Source organism: Myotis daubentonii, chromosome 15 (assembly GCF_963259705.1).
Source record: "Myotis daubentonii chromosome 15, mMyoDau2.1, whole genome shotgun sequence".
Lineage (NCBI taxonomy): Eukaryota > Metazoa > Chordata > Mammalia > Chiroptera > Vespertilionidae > Myotis > Myotis daubentonii.
The window spans coordinates 41545068-41559367 of record NC_081854.1 but is presented as its reverse complement, the minus strand read 5'-3'; the positions used below and the strand labels follow the sequence as shown (position 1 = coordinate 41559367).

Below are 14300 nucleotides of genomic sequence, written 5' to 3'. Positions count from 1 at the left end.
GTAGTTAGAACCCTATGTACGCGGGAAGCCACTCATGTCAAAAATAATGTATATAGCCCTGACCGGTTTGGCTCAGTGGATAGAGCGTCGGCCTGCGGACTGAAGGGTCCCAGGTTCGATTCCTGTCAAGGGCATGTACCTTGGTTGTGGGCACATCCCCAGTAGGGGCTGTGAGGGAGGCAGCTGATCGATGTTTCTAACTCTCTATCCCTCTCCCTTGCTCTCTGTAAAAAAAATCAATAAAATATGTTTTTTAAAAAAGAAAGAAACAAGCTTCTACTCAAATTTCTATTTAAAATAATGTATATGGACACACAGTATGTGTGGGAACAGGACTGGAAGGGAACACACTCTGGGGCAGTGACTGCCAGGAACAGAGAGGCAAGGAGAACTTAAGCCTTATCTGTATTTCTGGAATTTTTCTTACAAGAAGGTACTTTCCAAATCTACTGTCATTAACAGGGAGCCAGAAAGGCCCTGCCTTCGGTCTCAAAGGAGATGGGGGACACTACTCTACCTCTGTGTAACCTTGGCCAGTCGCTTGGTTACTCTGCGTCTCCTTGTCACCTGTCATCTGTAAAAATGGGTTAATAACAGTATTGAACGCTGAGATTGTTGTATAGTAAAATGCTCAAAAAGTACTAACGCCGAAACCGGTTTGGCTCAGTGGATAGAGCGTCAGCTGCGGACTGGGGGGTCCCAGGTTCAATTCCAGTCAGGGGCATGTACCTGGGTTGCGGGCACATCCCCGGTGGGAGGTGTGCAGGAGGCAGCTGATCGGTGTATCTCTCACATCGATGTTTCTGGCTCTCTATCTCTCTCCCTTCCTCTCTGTAAAAAATCAATAAAATATATATTTTTAAAAAAAGTACTAACCATTTGACAAGAGGAAAAATTCTGAGATGTCCTAAATTGATTTATGGCAGGCTAGAGGGTGGGAGGAGGGGGAAGAGATTAATCAGTTAACAGAACCACAGGCCAAAACCGACAAAAGACGACTCACATTCTTGAATGTCTGTTAAAACTTTCGATTAATTTCCAGAGAGCTATCTAAAGAAAAAATAGCGAACCACTAGAACCGCCTCATCCTGATTATGCATGAGCTTTCTGGCTTGTTGCCCACAACCAATCCAGAAGTTGGAAATATTTCTTCCTTACCAGCTATGCATCTGGCTCTTTAAACAGAGCCAGTGTAAGTTCTTTCAAAACAGCTTACACCTTTCTTCACCAAACCCATCGTATAAAGGACCCAGGACTGAGCCCATGTTCTTCTCCATCTAGCCCTACTACTGGTGATTTAGACTGTGTATGTCCCAGGACATGGTCCTTTTTCTGGCTAGCATATGACTCAATAAACCCTTTCTTTCAGAAAAGCTTTAGTCCACAAAGGTTCTTTTGTTTAACATATTATTATGACTATGTTTATTGTTGTTATGCTTACGCTGCCCCATTAGAGCAGGGTCTTTGGTTTGTCCACTAGAACAGTGCCTAGAACGTTGTAGGTGGTTGAAACAGTTTGTTGCATGAATGAGCCGTCCCCTGCCAGTTTCCACTACCCACCTCCTCTCCCAAATTTTTCTCCTTCCCTCAGTCTTCTCCCACTGGGGTCATTCCCCCTCTTCACGTGGCCCAGCTCTCACCCTCCTTCCCACACTGAAGTGCCTGTGCTTTCTTCTGTGAACCCAGGAGGCCTCCAGGGGAGTGATGAGCTAGCTGCCTCCCACTGCTGCTCTTCTCATCAATGCAGATCCCTCTCTGCAGTGGAGTGGGAGGCATCCCTGCAGCTACAGCTTTGGGTGTGGAAGGGTTTAAGGAAAACAATGTGCCCCCCAGGAGCTCAGAAGCAAAGGGCTTCACCCCACCTCCCAGGGCCGGCATGCTGGAGGGGTAAGGAGTGGTTCCAAGGCCACTTGCACTTCTCAGCCTGAGAGGCAAAGATGCTTGAGGGATTTTGATAACATGAAGCCCTCCGTGCAATCTGTCAGCAGCAGACACAAAAAATGCCAAGCTCTCAGCTCTGTGGGTAGCCCCACTGTCTCGGGTAGGGAAGACAGAGCCATAAAAAAAAAAAAAAAAAGTTCTGATGTTATCATATACGGTAGAACCTAGTGGTTAAATACAAGGATTTGAAATCTGACAAATCCTCCTCAGTTCCCATCATTCCCTTACTGTGTGAGCAAGCCACTGCACCTCTTTGAGCCTCAGTTTCCTCATCTCTAAGAATACCGCTTCCTCATCTGTATTTACCTAATCGGAGTTTTGGAAGGATTCAATGAGCTAACGCACATAAAGAGGTTAGCACAGCCCTAGCTGGTTTGGCTCAGGGGATAGAGTATCAGCCTGCTGACTGAAGGGTCCCAGGTTGGATTCTGGTCAAGGGCACATGCCCGGGTTGCAGGCTTGATCCCCAGTGTGGGCCGTGCAGGAGCCAGCCAATCAATGTTTCTCTCTCTCTCTCCCTCTCCCTTCATCTCTGAAATCAATAAAAATATTTTTTTTTTTAAAAAAGAGGTTAGTGCAGTACCTGGCCAGAGTAGGCGTCCAACTTCCTTCTTATTAAACATGCTGCCAATGAATGAGCGTCCGGGAAGGCTTCTTGGTAGAGGTCCCATCTGCAGGGCCCTGGATGAGATGGGAGCAGGAAACCCCTTGGGAGCCAGGACTGCCCACATGGTATCTTAAGTTGGGTTCCTTAGATACAGAGCCTGAGACAGGGATTCCAGTGCAAATGATTTATTAAGACAGAGGGAAGCAGGATAGGGGAAGAAGCCAAAAGATGTGGCTTCATCTAAGTCTTGCCTCAGTCTGATCCTCCAGTGAACTCTGGAACAGAAAATGCACCACAAGGTTTATCCCTCTCAGAAGCACGGGAGCTGGGCTTTGTACCGCTCTTCAGTCCTTCATGGGCTGTAGGCCACTAGGAGGCGGGGAAGGGAGGAGCATGATTTCCCGGGCATTTCTGGGAGAAACACGGGCTATGCGGACTGAGCACAGTTCGGAGAAGGGTGACGCTGTGAGCCACTAGCCGCCAACACAACTGCTGGAGAATGGAAAGTGATGTCAGCAACAGCATTTACTACAGGAGGACTGGTGAAGAGATAGGAACTGGGTGAAGGCAATGGAAGAGGATATTAAATTTTCTTCTTGGGTCTTCCAAGGAGAAAATGAAACAGCTGGCATGTTTTTTTAAAATGAAAGCACGACCCTAGCTGGTTTGGCTCAGTGGAGAGAGCGCCGGCCTGTGGACTGAAGGGTCCTGGGTTCAATTCCGGTCAAGGGCATGCACCTTGGTTGCAGGCTCCATCCTGGCCCTGATCCGGGTGCATGCGGGAGGCAGCCAATCGATGTGTCTCTCTCACATAGATGTTTCTCTCTCTCTGTCTCTCCCCCTCCCTTCCCCTCTCCCTAAAAATCAATGGAAAAAATATCCTCAGGTGAGGATTAACAACAAAAATAATAAAACAAAATTTCTTTTTAAAAAAATTAAAGCACAGACTTGAAAGAATAACCAAACAGTGAACTCATTCCAGAGAGCTATTAAGTGGACTTGATTATTTTTTAAAATATATTTTTATTGATTTCAGAGAGGAAGGGAGCGGGAGAGAGAGATGGAGACATCAATAATGAAAGAGAATCACTGATTGGCTGCCTCCTACACACCACGCACTGGGGATCAAACCCACAAACCAGGCATGTGCCCTGACTGGAAATAGAACCTGTGACCTCCTGGTTCATAGGTCGACCCTCAACCACTGAGCCACACCGGCCGGGCTGGGCTTTATTATTAAGTGGCTCTTCTCCCCTTATGCCTGACCATCACCATTGGCAAATATCATGTGCAGTATTTTCCAAAGAGTGCTTCTATAGGATGTTAACAAGTCTTGCCACAGGGAGGGTGCGTAATCATTAAACAAAGGTGGACAGGTTCATTTTCTTCTTACAACTTTTAAAAATCAACATACCGGATAAACAAAATGTAGTGTAGCCCTACAATGGAATATTATTCAGCCATAAAAGAACGACATACTAGCACATGCTACCACACGAATGAACCTCAAAAACATTATGCTGAGAGAAGTCAGACACAATGACCATAGATTGTATGATTCCATTGATATAAAGTAACAAGAATGGATACATCTATAGAGACCGAAAATATTGATGGTTGCCAGAGACTGGGATGGGGAGATGGGGAGTGATTGCTTAATGGATACAGAGTTTTCTTCTGGGATGACAAATATGTTTTGGAACTAGAGATATTGGTTCCAAAACATTGTGAATGGGATGTGAGGGTGGTCTGTCACCCCACTGATCTGCAGGGTTGATTAGGCTGACTGGCTGACTAGGCAGGAGTCCCCTTTTTAGAGGTGACTCCACTGAGACCGCCGGCATAATAAGAAGTGTAACTCCATTTCTCTGGGCGTTGCTTGGTTTTTCTCTGGTCTTCTGTAACAATAGACTACTAAATACACTGAATTGTATGCTTTAAAATGTTAATTTTACGTGTGTGAATTTCACTTCAATTAAAAAAAAAAAGCTCATCCTGGCTGGGTGGCTGGGTTGGTTGGAGCATTGTCCCACACACCAAAGGGTTGCGGGCTCAATTCCGGGTCAGATTGCATACCTAGGTTGTGGGTTTGATCCCTGATCAGCAGGTGTGTGGAAGGCAACCGATCAATGTTTCTCTCTCACATCAATGTTTGTCTCTCTCCCCTCCCCTATAAAATCAATAAAAATCATATCTTCGGGTGAGGATTAAGATGGGGGGGGAAACTCAGTGTGCTTGTTGCTAATGGGGTGTCCCTGCTCTCGGGCCTTCTCAATGGACAACAGTAGGGGAGGGGAAAATACCTATATGCATGGGAAACGTAGGCCAAGGTATAAAGCATTAACAATGCCGAAACCGGTTTGGCTCAGTGGATAGAGCATTGGCCTGCGGACTGAAAGGTCCCAGGTTCGATTCCGGTCAAGGGCAAGTACCTGGGTTGTGGGCACATCCCCAGTGGGAGATGTGCAGGAGGCAGCTGATCGATGTTTCTCTCTCATCAATGTTTCTAACTCTCTATCTCTCTCCCTTCGTCTCTGTGAAAAATCAATAAAATATATTTAAAAAAATAAAAAATAAAGCATTAACAAGCATGTTAAGTCAGGGAACCCTTTTCTAGAAGAGCCTCTCTCAGGATCTGTAATGCAGCACAACCTGGAGAAGGCTGATCGGGTGTAGGGGACATTGTGGGATGTAGGTGCTCTGAAATGAGTCTCCAGGGTGCTAAGGATGGGGCACACATGAAGGGGGTGACTTCCGCTTTAACCAGCACCTTTATTCTGTCCTTGGAGAAACTGCTCCTCTGATCTGTGCATCAACTTATCCATCAGCACAATGGTCTCCATTGATATAATCAAAGGGACAACTTAAAAAGCTTGATATTTTTAATATCTGCCAAAGGGTTTTACTTGATCTCAAGTTCTCAGAAATGAGGGTGCAATTCTTTGATTTCTGTATACTTCAAGGTGCCTACTATTGTGCTTTGCACATAAGGAATAGGTGGCACATATTATATGAATGACCTTGGGCAAGCCACTTGACCTCCCAGAGTTGCCTGCCAGTTCCCTCTTCAACAGGGGTTCCTGCCAGAGGCCAAGAAGTAATTTTTCATTAATTTAATTAATATATTCTTGAAGGTCTGTTTGGACCTACAAAAACCAGTCCCCTGCTTTCCAATAGTTTATTACCTAGTGAGATAATGACAACAAAAGACATCATCAATTGAAGCTTCCCCAATTCCATTCATTCAATCTTTAATTTGAACATCAGCATTTAGATCATTTAAATATATGAGGAAAGGAGAGGGAGAGAGAAATAGAAACATCAACCATGAAAGAGAATCATTGATTGGCTGCTTCCTGCATGCCCCACACTGGGGATCGAGACTGCATGTGCCCTGAGTGAAAATCAAACCCTGACCTTTTGGTTCATAGGTCGACACTCAACAACTGAGCCACACCAATCGGGCTAGATCATTTTTAATCTTTGCTCTTACAGTGGTGTAACAAACTATTTCTATATGTAACCAAAACATGTGGGACTCTCATAGCCAGTTAGCCTGGAGGTCAAATCACCCCCAGTATTGCCAACAACAATCAAGGCTTAACTACAACAAGACTGCGCACAAAGACCACTAGGGGGTGCACCAAGAAAGCATAAAAAATGCGGAGACAAAGAAACAGGACAAAACTGTCAATAGAGGATATTGAGTTCAGAACCACACTTTTAAGGTCTCTTAAGAACTGTCTAGAAGCCGCCGATAAATGTAGTGAGATCCTCAAGAAATCTAATGAGACCCTCGATGTTATGATAAAGAACCAACTAGAAATTAAACATACACGGACTGAAATAACGAATACTATACAGACTCCCAACAGCAGACCAGAGGAGCGCAAGAATCAAGGCAAAGATTTGAAATGCGAAGAAGCAAAAAACACCCAACCAGAAAAGCAAAATGAAAAAAGAATCCAAAAATACAAAGATAGTGTAAGGAGACTCTGGGACAGCTTCAAGCGCACCAACATCAGAATTATAGGGGTGCCAGAAGATGAGAGAGACCAAGATATTGAAAACCTATTTGAAGAAATAATGACAGAAAACTTCCCCCACCTGGTGAAAGAAATAGACTTACAGGTCCAGGAAGCGCAGAGAACCCCAAACAAAAGGAATCCAAAGAGGACCACACCAAGACACATCATCATTAAAATGCCAAGAGCAAAAGACAAAGAGAGAATCTTAAAAGCAGCAAGAGAAAGAAACTCAGTTACCTACAAGGGAGTACCCATACGACTGTCAGCTGATTTCTCAACAGAAACTTTGCAGGCCAGAAGGGAATGGCAAGAAATATTCAAAGTGATGAATCCCAAGAACCTACAACCAAGATTACTTTATCCAGCAAAGCTATCATTCAGAACTGAAGGTCAGATAAAGAGCTTCACAGATAAGGAAAAGCTAAAGGAGTTCATCACCACCAAACCAGTATTATATGAAATGCTGAAAGGTATCCTTTAAGAAGAGGAAGAAGAAGAAAAAGGTAAAGATACAAATCATGAACAACAAACATGCATCTATCAACAAGTGAATCTAAGAATCAAGTGAATAAATAATCTGGTGATCATAATAGAATCAGGGACATAGAAAGGGAATGGACTGACTATTCTTGGGAGGGAAAGGGGTGTGGGAGATGCGGGAAGAGACTGGACAAAAATCATGCACCTATGGATGAGGACAGTGGGTGGGGAGTGAGGGCGGATGGTGGGGCGGGAACTGGGAGGAGGGGAGTTATGGGGGGAAAAAAGAGGAACAAATGTAATAATCTGAACAATAAAGATTTAATTAAAAAATAAATAAATAAATAAAGACACGGAAAAAATGAAAAAATAAAAATTAAAAAAATAACAAAACATGTGCAAAAAGGACACTTTCATATAAACTGTTGAATCAAATGGTGTGTACATGTGTAATTTTACGATATTAGCAGGTTGTTGTTCATAGAAGCTGTACAATTTCAGTCACACTGGCAGTGTACAAGAATCCTTGTCCCTCACACTCTTGCCAAGATAGTTATCAAGCTTTTTTATTTCTGCCAATCTGATAGGCGAAAATGGATATCTCAGTGTGGTTTTAACTTACATTTCTTTTATTATGAGTGAAGCTCTGAGTCGCGGCTGGGTTGCTCAGTTGGTTGAAGCATCATCCTGTGCACCAAAGGATTGCGGGTTCGATTCCTGTTTGGGGCACATGCCTAGGTTGTAGGTTCGATCCCCAGTTGGGGCACGTGCAGAGGCAACGGAGCAATGTTTCTCTCCCTCCCTCCCTTTCTCTCTCTCTCTAAACATATCCTTGGGTGAAGATTTAAAAGAAAAAGAGCCAAAGCCGGTTTGGCTCAGCGGATAGAGCGTCGGCCTGCGGACTGAAGGGTCCCAGGTTCAATTCCGGTCAGGGGCATGTACCTGGGTTGCAGGCACTTCCCCGGTGGGGGATGTGCGGGAGGCAGCTGATCGATGTTTCTCTCTCATCGATGTTTCTAACTCTCTATCTCTCTCCCTTCCTCTCTGTAAAAAATCAATAAAATATATTTAAAAAAAAAAGAAAAAGAGTGAAGCTCTGAGAAAATAAGTGTTGGAGGGAATGTGGAGAAATTGAAACACTTGTGCACAGTTGATGGGGATGTAAAATGGGATAGCCACCATGGAAAACATTATGGTGGTTTCTCAAAGAAATAGAAACAGAATTACCATAGGATCCAGCAATATCACTTCTGGGTATATAACTATAAAAGAATTGAAAGCAGGAAGCAGGACTTGGAGAGATAGTTGTACACCCATGTTCGTAGCAGCATTATTTACTACAGCCAAAAGATGAAGCAACCCAAGTGTCCATCAAGGAATGAATGGATATAATGTATACACAAACAATGGAATATTATTCAGCCTCAAAAAGGAAGGAAATCCTGACACATGCCACAGCATGGATGAACATTGAGGACATTATAGTAAGTGAAATAAGCCAGACATAAAGGACAAATACTGTATTCATACTCATATGATGTCACAGTCAAATCCACAGAGACAAAGTAGAATGGTGGTTGTCAGCAACTGGGGTCAAAGAGAATGTGAGGAGTTCTTGTTTAATGGGCTCGGAATTTCGGTGTTGCAAGATGAAAACAGTTCTGTGGATGGATGGTGGTGATGGTAGCACAATAATGTGGATGTATTTAATGCCGTGAACTGTACACTTAAAATTGGTTAAGATGATAACATTTTGTTTTTTATAATTTTTAAAATAAATTTTAAAAAATGAAGCTCTGCATCTTCTCATGTAAGAGCCATTGTGTTTCCTTTTCTGTGAACTACTTGTTCAAATACTTTCCACATTTCCTGTTGGTTTCTTGATCATTTTACTGATTTGCAAAAGCACGTTGTATTAGCCTTTTACCTCTGATGTAAATTGCCAACATTTCTACCATTTTTCTATTGGTTTTTGTTGGCTATTGGTTTTGGTTTTTAGCTAGGTTTGAGGTAGAGCTCTGACTGAAAATTTTTTTTAACCATTTTATGACGGAAGATGTCAATACATGCAAAAGTAGAAAAAATTTTATAATGAACCCCAACTAACCATCATTTCTCAGCTCCAACAATTATTAATTTAGCTAACCCTGTATCTATACCTTCACCTCAACCCTAGATTATTTTGAACCAAACCCCAGATATCTTATCATGATATAAATATGATTTCAGTATATAGAACCAGGAAGTCGCTGGTTCTATTCCCCGGTCAGGGCACATGCCCATGTTTGCAGGCTCGATCCCCAGTAGGGGGCATGCAGGAGGCAGCTGATCAATGAATGACTCTCCATCATCATTGATGTTTCTCTCTCTCCTTCTCCCTTCCTCTCTGAAATCAATTTATATATATAAAGAAAAGAATCATTGGAGGGGATTAAAGGGGGGAAGGGGGACATATGTAATACTTTCAACAATAAAGAATCATTTAAAAAATAAAATAATAATAAAAAATAAATAGCAATGGGGAAAAAAAGAATCAATGGAAAAATATCCTCGGGTGAGGATTAACATAAGTAAGTAAGTAAGTAAATAAATAAATAAATAGATGGAGAATGAGAGAGTCCAGAGGGAGTCCAGAGGGAGGTGAGCAGGGGCTCAGTAGAGTCAGGGAAGTAAAAGTTACAAAGGTTTGGTCCGTATAAATGCTGACTAGGCCAGCTGTGTCTGCTTGCGGGAAATTATTGAGGTCAGGATCCTAACCTCCCACAGAGACTGGGAGACAGAGGCTCTATTCCTTCCCATTTCAAGGGCATGGCTCTCAGGTCCTTGGGAAAGACACTCCTGAGTTGTAGGAGAGACATATACATCTCAAAGGGACAGAGGCAGGAGTCACAGTTATAAACCCTTTGCAGTAAATCCTCTATGCAAGGGGTGGTCACAAGCCTACCACGGGGTATTGGCTAGAATAAACAGCCAATTCTTTGGGCAGCCTTGCGCTTTATGAACTTTAAAGGGAGCGAGGGTCGTCCTCGGGATGTGGCCTTGAGTTGTTAGAAACTACGTTACTGTGTGTCAGTCTTTTCATGTAGGGGAAGGGGGTGGGTGAAGTCATTTGTGTTGCGAGTGTCATTTTTATTTTTATTTTTTTAAAATGTATTTTATTTATTTTTTACAGAGAGGAAGGGAGAGAGATAGAGAGTCAGAAACATCGATGAGAGAGAAACATCGATCAGCTGCCTCCTGCACATCTCCCACTGGGGATATGCCCGCAACCCAGGTACATGCCCCCGACCGGAATCGAACCTGGGACCCTTCAGTCCGCAGGCCGACGCTCCATCCACTGAGCCAAACCGGTTTCGGGGAGTGTCATTTTTAGACCAAGGTTGGGGCCTACGGACGAAGAGGCAGGTCTCAGAGGAGCTAAAGTTTGGTCCAGCAGAGAATCTTTCTCACCTGACAGCTTTAGAGTCTGGGCGGTGGCCACCACGTTTCCCCCGCGGAGGTCTCAGCTCCCAGAACATCAGGTCAGAGGTGGTCCGGAGTTTCTACCCGGGTAGGTAGGTGTAAGAGACTCTCAGATACTTGACAAGCCAGGAACCCACCCCCTCACCTCTCACTCCCCGCCATGGACCCATTTTAGGTCAGAGCTCACCCAGAGGCAGCAGATGCTACTGAGCTGGGAGAACTCTGCCCAACCAACACCAACAGAAGCCGTTCTCAAAGTGGTTCCCCAGCCCAGCCGCCTGGGAACCTGTGAGAAATCTTCCAGGCCCACTCTAGAGCTGATGAAACAGAGCCTGGGGTGGGCGGGCCAGCAACCTTTGTTTGAACAAGCTCTCTTGGAGAATCTGACACAGGCCCAAGTTTGAGAACCACTGATGTGCAGGCCTTCCCTGTGCTAGAGGGGATGAAACGAAACGCAGAGGGTGAAACTGAGGCCGACCGGAGCTTCCTAAAGGATTTGAGCTAGGTTTGTAGGAGTGGGGAAAGGCGAAGACGTAGAAAAATATTTAAAATGTGTGCACGTTACCCTACACAGTAAGGAACCGAGGGCGTCTAACAGAAAAAGAAATGAGAATGGCATGAGAAGGTGCCCCAGCAGGTAAGTGCTCCAGCAAACCCACAGACACTGGGGCCCCCTTCCCCAGGAGGGGACCCCCCCCACACCCACGCAGCTCCTGGGGCGCCCTGGGCTCGGGCCTGGCCGCAGCAGCCCAGCTGCAGCTCCGGATGGCAGAGCCGGGCAGGAAGCCAGGCTAGCCCCAGGTCAGGGCTCCTCGCGAGCACGGATGGAAACGGTACCCGGGGTGCGGCGGTACGTGGGGCGGAGGCTCCTCCTGCAGCTGGGCTCGGCTGCAGCCGGCACAGCCGCGTCTAGGAGGCAGCCTGGGCTGGTTGGCACCTTCCTGGGAGTCCAAGGTATGCAACCCGGGCCCCGGGGCACCTCACACCCCACATCCGACACTGGGAGCCCGGTCTTCTGGGAACGGGGATTTCCCATCCCCCACCCCCTAATGAGTGGCAGACCCCCGGAGCCCCGGTCGAACTACAAAGCCCACAATCCCTAGGGCGCAGGCGCGCTGTTTTGGGGGAGTCGTAGTCCTGAATGCGGGGCACCCCTATGGACTCAGCAGCAGCTGGACTCCACCTCCCAGCATGCCCGCGCGCGCGCGGCAGGAGGAGGGAGGGGCGAGCCCAGAGGATGTGAATGGGGAGGGGGCAGCCGCCCCGTTCCCCCCACTTTCCCTTCCAGCCGGGCCGGGTGGGGGGAGGGGCTGGGCTGAGGCGGCGGCAGCTCGCTCGGGTGGGGCAGGGCCGGCCAGGGCGGGACCGGCCCGCTGTGGGCGAACCAGGGAGCGGCGGAGCTAACGGGTCCGGACGTCGGCGGCGGCGGCGGCTTTCTGCACGGGTGGAGGCGGTGGCAGGAGCGGCGAGCGTGGCCCGCGGCGCCGGGCGCTGAGTGAGGTGCGCGGGAGGCATGAGGGCGGGCGGGATGCGGTGCGCCCCGGGCCCCTGGCTGCTCCGAGCCCTCCGTGCGTGGGCAGCGGGCTCGGCCCAGCGGCCCCAGACCGGCCGGGTCCACCCCGGCAACTTCCCCCAGGTCAGGGGGCTGGGCTCCCCCGTACGGGCGCGGGTCCGTTCGCCTTGGCCTCGATCCCCAGCCCCGCCTTCTGCTCTGGCACATGCAGCCGCTCCCAGTCCCCCGGGCGCGACTGTTCCGCTCCCTGGAGGCGCGGCGAGCCCCGGTCCCGCTGGATAGTCCACTACTTCGTGCCTAACCCCCACCCCGCGCGCTCCCGGCGTCCGCGCCATGGAGACCCCTGCCCCGCTTTGCTGGGTCAGCTTTTCAGCTGAGAACTGGAGAAGTTTCCTCCTTCAGGAGTGGGAGGAAGGGCACAGGGTCCTCTCCAGGGTGGGAGCAGCGGGGAGCCGTGCTGAAGGGTCACTGATCCCCGCAGATGCTCAGAGGAAAGGCCATCTTCCCGTGGTAAGGAGGACTGTTCCCTTCCATTCCAGCTGTTGGCACTCAGCATACCTGATGTGTTGCCATCCCTGAAGGCAGTGCATACTACCACCATTTGCAATAAAGGGAAATGGAGACAAACGTATAACTTTTCTTTATGTTGCTGTCAGTGCTACATTTTTATTTGTTGAATAGCAGTATTAAAACAAAACACATAGTTCTGGCACAGGACGTTGAAATAGTTCTGGTGTGGACTGTAACTGCTCTCAAAAGGGCCACATTTCAGGGCTCAGGAGAAGGCAGGGGACCCTGTGGTGTCAGAGCAAGACCCAGGGACCCCAGGGAGCGGTCCTCCCCCTGCTGTACCCTCTCTGTCTAAGGAGTCCTTCGGCTGTAAAGTCCGAGCACCGCGGGCAGGCAGCTACCCCCCAGCCTGAGCGGATCTGCAGCCACTAAGGAAGAAAATCAGCCACAAATGCAAATAGCTAATTGGTCCAGAGGGAGCTGCTCTGGTGAGGAAAAATCAACAAGTTATTTATTTGTGTGGCTACAGGGAATTTGGAGGGGGAGCGAAGAGGGGAAGCCGAGGGGTGATTACAGGAAGGGGCACAGGTGAGGGAATTGGGGGTGGAGTGGGGATCGCCCTTGCGGCTCCTGCCGCTCCTCCAGTTTTCCTCTCCTCATCCACCCCCACTCCCTCCCTCCTTCCTCTGCAGGGTTCCTGGAGGCTTGAAAGGGACTTGAGTAGAAATTTGGTTCTCCCCTCCCTGTGAGTCAAGTTCCCCACCATTCTCATTGCCACTCAAGTTTAGTTACAGAACAAATGCCAGTCATTTCGTACTGATGGTGAACTGGAACCAGAGGCAGGAGGATATGAAAGTCTCAGCTGCCAAAGGGAATGAGGCTGAGGGTACCAGGCGTTAGAGGGGAGAGCCTCTGAGCCCTTCCTGGTTCCCTGTTTCTCTTGGGCTCTGTGGGGAGGTGTGTGTGTCTGGGGATGCCAGGCCAGGAGGGAGTTTCCAGGGGATCGGCCTTCTCTCTGTTCCATCCTGTCCCTGAGTGGTTGGTATGTCTCTGGACCAGTGCCTTTTCAGCGACTGGCTGGTTCCTGGGGACTCCAGCATAGCTCAGGAGGCGGACCACAGGGAGGGGAGACAGGAAAGCCTAAAGGGGGTGAGGAGAAGAATGAGGACCCCCTTCAGGCCTTTTTGGTGTTGGGGATCTAACATGGGCACTTCCATCGGTAGGAAGGTGCTGTGAAATGGGGAGCAGGGTAAATAGTTAATATGAAGGAGGTTTCGCCTAAGACCAGAGTGGCAGCTGGTTGATGAAGGACTTTCCTCAGTGCCTGAAAAGCGGCTCGTGCTTGACCCTAGGCAAACTTACAGGACGAATGTGAGCTCCGATCTCTCAAGTGGCATTTCCTGTACTTAACACAGAAGACACCTCTTCTCCCTTCAAACCCGGCTGATGTATTTTATTTTTTTAAATTTTATTTTACTGTTTAAAGTATTACAAATAGTAGTACATACGTCTCCTCTTTTTTCCCCCATTGACCTTCCCCCGGCCTCCCCTACCCGCCGGCACAGGCCCTTACCCCGTCTCCCCAATGTCTTGCGTCCGTTGGTTATGCTTATATGCATGCACACAAGTCCTTCGGTTGCCGGCTGATGTATTTTAGAGGGTGTCTTCTTTCACTCAGGCTGCCCATCCTAGCAATTCCTGCCCATCCTGGACCAGATCTGTGGGCCTGCCCTGCCATTCATCCTGTGCAAAATGGAGA

The 14300-nt window shown here is 47.8% G+C and overlaps 1 protein-coding gene across 3 annotated transcripts in view; it reads left to right on the top strand.

Moving 5' to 3' along the window:
* Positions 1–11449: 11449 nt before the first annotated feature.
* ST3GAL2 (ST3 beta-galactoside alpha-2,3-sialyltransferase 2) overlaps positions 11450–14300 on the top strand; it is a 44557-nt gene continuing 41706 nt past the window's right edge. Inside the window, exon 1 of one of the 3 annotated variants that reach the window (XM_059667485.1) lies at positions 11450–11472. The gene's annotated coding sequence lies outside the window, so the exon portion shown is untranslated. Of the gene's footprint in view, positions 11473–11772; positions 12019–12903; positions 13030–14300 lie in introns of those variants that run through there. The other 2 variants (XM_059667482.1, XM_059667484.1) reach the window with 2 other exon arrangements.